Below are 3594 nucleotides of genomic sequence, written 5' to 3'. Positions count from 1 at the left end.
CCACTCATGTCTGGATCAAAATGAACTTGAAATGATGATGAAGATATGTGAGACATTTTTTAGTAAACACTTAGTTAAATTAAATTGGCACCTCCATGTAATCTTCATGGCACCTGCAGTGTTTACTGAGGATTTGGTTTGGAAAGAAGGCAACTATTAATAATAACAAACTGCACAAAATATGCATTTTATGCATCTGAAACTCAAAAAAAAAATTTATAAAATTTACTTTGATATAATTTAGTGTAACATTCTCTGTTCATGTTAATATAGTATGTTAATATAAACAAGCAAAATATTATAGTATTATTTTCTTATTGATAGTGTATGGTAAATATTTTCCCATATGCTTTTAACCCAGAAACCAAACCGAAAATTTGGCCTCCTCATTTCTGTAGTGCATTACATTACAAATGCTTTGGCAATGTAAAGCTTCATTTTGAATCTGAATCAGACAGACAAAGCGACACAGGATGAGTGAGCCAGAGAGGCAAAAGGGAATGAAAAAAGACAATCTATAGAGACCAAAGAGAGAAAAATGAGAGTGAGAGAGATTTCAGTGGCAGAGTAGGAGTGCTAGCTGGATGCAGTGATGTGTTACAGGAACATGATTAGAAGCAGGAACAGCCCACCTGCCCTCACCACTGTTGTCATGGAGATGGAGGTTCTAGGATGCTGGCACGGATCTCGATGTATTCTTTATGTTGTTGCTTGCCATGAAGCATTTGGGACTGGTGCTGGTGTTCTGTCAAGGACAGTTAGGTCACTGGCACTGAGCCTCTCCGACTAGAAAGACAAGAAATTAGAATATGCTAAGCGATTGCACCCAAGTGGTCTTTTTCAGAAGACCCTCTCTTCCCAGAAGACTGAGAAGGCTACAAGTCAGAAATCAGTGAATTGGATAAATGAACCTTTTTCTTCAGTTAAATGGAATATTTGAAGTTCAATTCATGCCACAGAAAATAATCTCTGTTTAAAAAAACAAACAAACACTTTGACAGAAATTAACTTATAATGGAGTTCTAGAAGATGTGCAGTTTTTTTTACGTTATTTACTTTCGTAATCGCTTTTATTTCATTTTACTATATTCACAAGAATTTAAGCAAATGTCTGCTATAGCTTTAGAGAGTGTAGCAAGGATGAAGGGGCACATTTGTTTCATTTGAATGAAGTTTGTGATAAATTATTACAGGTACATTCTTCTCAGTTGTGTCTATGAAGTATTGTCGGTTTCTGCTGTGCAGAGTTTGAATGTGAGATTCTCTATGGTCATTTATTTTTTATTTCTTGTCTCTTTTTCTGGTTTAATCTGCTGTCAGCTGGACCGGGTCATCTTCTGTGTGTTTCTGAAGTCTGACAAAGAGCTCTATGAAACAATGTTGCCTGCATACTTCCCACGAGGTCTGTCATCACACACACGCACACACAAACACATACACACGCTTGTTGGGTTTTCATGTTTTATTGGGACTTTCCATAGACTTTTATACTGTATAGACTGTATACTCTATCCCCTAAAACTAACCCTCACAGAAAACTTTCAGCATTTTTACTTTTCAAACAAACAAACAAAAGGCACATAATTTAGTATGATTTAAAAGCTGTTTTCCTCATGGGGACCAAAAATTGTCCCCACAAGATCAAAAATCTTATGTTTTACTATCCTTTTACTATCCAACGTAGGGTTTACCTAGACCACAAATCCCTCTCTCACACACACACCCTTATACTTTAAATGAAGTCTTCCAAACATTATTCATTACCTTTTGTGTTTTAACACTGATTTGATTTCCTTACGAGATAGCAGACATTTATACTTGTTTAAAATTCATAACCACCCTTAATCATTTATGCTTTCTAAACAAACTGTACTCAGTAGTTGTGCACTTTATCAATACGTACATTTCAAAAATCTAAATAATTTAAGTATTTTTCTCCTCAAAGTCTTCCATCTATCCCTCCTGCAGTGAGAGGACAAGTAATTGGTAGTCCTAACTGTGGTGTCAATGTATTAGTGTTCGTTTTTTCTGTGTTCTGGGACACAGGGTACAAACTAGTGCAATGAGCTGTACGTCTGTCGCTTGCACTGATAACAAACCAACACTGACTACATTAGTGTTTTTAATGGAAGCAGTGTTTACCTTGCTAAAATAAATAAATTAAAAACCAGCAGACTGACTAATTTGGTATTTCATATCACTAAAATTAAACACCCCCAACCATATTGACTGGTGCTATTATTTGCACCTTTTTTAAAATGTAACATGAACTGTTGCATGAACGATCCTTGCTCTAATAATCACAGTTATGACATGATGTTATTGAGATCTCACACAGAAGCCGAACTCCAAACATTAGTGTTCATGCAAATGTCTGTTACTGTATGTGTGTTTGCTGTGCTCTATTAGACCTGTTTTTTCACCTCCAGGTTCACCGCCAAAGAGCAAATTATGAGAGGATGGCATAGTTGCTGTGGAAACGCCACACAATCTGCTTTTCCGTCACATCACTGTCTCGCTTTTACCTGATGCAGCCCCTACAAACAACATCAACAACAGCTGCCTGACACCACCTGATTTATTCATATCACCAAACCAGTGCTCCATTAAATTCAATGATTGCTATTAGCTTCCCGTTGGAAGTCATATTGCTATTGGATTTGTGTTAATATTAATAACAATGTGGGCTTACAAGTGGTAGTTCACCCAAAAATTACACATAGATAGCATTTTTTTCTGCTTTTCTTCTTTTTATTTTATTATTATTTGTTTTGTCTGTACAGTGGAAGTGAGTGGGGTCCATCTCTGTTTGAACCCCAACATTCTTCAAAATATATTCGACAGAAGAATGAATGTGACATTTTTTAGGTGAAACAGAAAAATTATTGCTTCAAATATAATATTTTTTCCCCAGTTGATTGCAGAAATAATATCATAGATGTGCATGACCATTTATGTCTCAAATTCTGTGTCTTTCAAATCTATTTATGGCTTGCTCTTATTATTACTCCTTCCAGGAAAAAATTTCTGCAGTTATATGATTTGCACTGCATTAGCATTGAAATTATAAAAGATATCATATGTGAATATTGTTTATAGAGTTGAATAAAAAATTGAATTAATGCAATCAAAGGAAGAAAAGGAGTATGTCAATGGTTATAACACTTAACTTATAATGAAAGTGCACTATTTGTACTTCTTCAATGTACTTTCTGTCTTCCAGTATGATAAAAGACCCTCATTAAAGTCAACTCCTCTCTCTGAACTAATGGCTGGGGCTGCTCTTAATGCAACTTTAATTAATTACAACGTAAGCCTTCAAGTTTATTGTATTATGTCAGCTATTCGATTTAGAACAGATGAAATATTTTGAAGTATTGATGCAAATTGATTTTGTCAAATTCCTCGAGAAGAACTCGTAATTGTTTTACGACAATTTTGTTCCCCACTCGTATTGTACGATTCGTGCATCTTTCATAGGGCTTTCCAAAAAAAGAGGAGTCTTCTTTCATCTCAACATGCTGCTATATCTGTGAAAGAAATGAGAGTGTGAGGGAGGCAGATGAAAAAGAGAGAGAGGGAGAGATGTGTTTA

General features: G+C 35.4%; 1 long non-coding RNA gene across 1 annotated transcript; it reads left to right on the top strand.

The window, feature by feature from the left end:
* On the top strand, positions 1–3272 carry LOC107579118 (uncharacterized). Its single transcript, XR_001608433.1, has 3 exons — positions 1–47; positions 1321–1402; positions 2430–3272. It is a non-coding gene; the product is annotated as an uncharacterized lncRNA (long non-coding RNA).
* The last annotated feature ends 322 nt before the right edge of the window (positions 3273–3594 follow it).

The sequence above is a fragment of the Sinocyclocheilus grahami genome, unplaced genomic scaffold (assembly GCF_001515645.1).
Source record: "Sinocyclocheilus grahami isolate Dianchi unplaced genomic scaffold, SAMN03320097.WGS_v1.1 scaffold14338.1, whole genome shotgun sequence".
Taxonomy (NCBI): domain Eukaryota; kingdom Metazoa; phylum Chordata; class Actinopteri; order Cypriniformes; family Cyprinidae; genus Sinocyclocheilus; species Sinocyclocheilus grahami.
The sequence above is the reverse complement of the archived record's forward strand: the minus strand, read 5'-3'. Positions and strand labels throughout refer to the sequence as shown.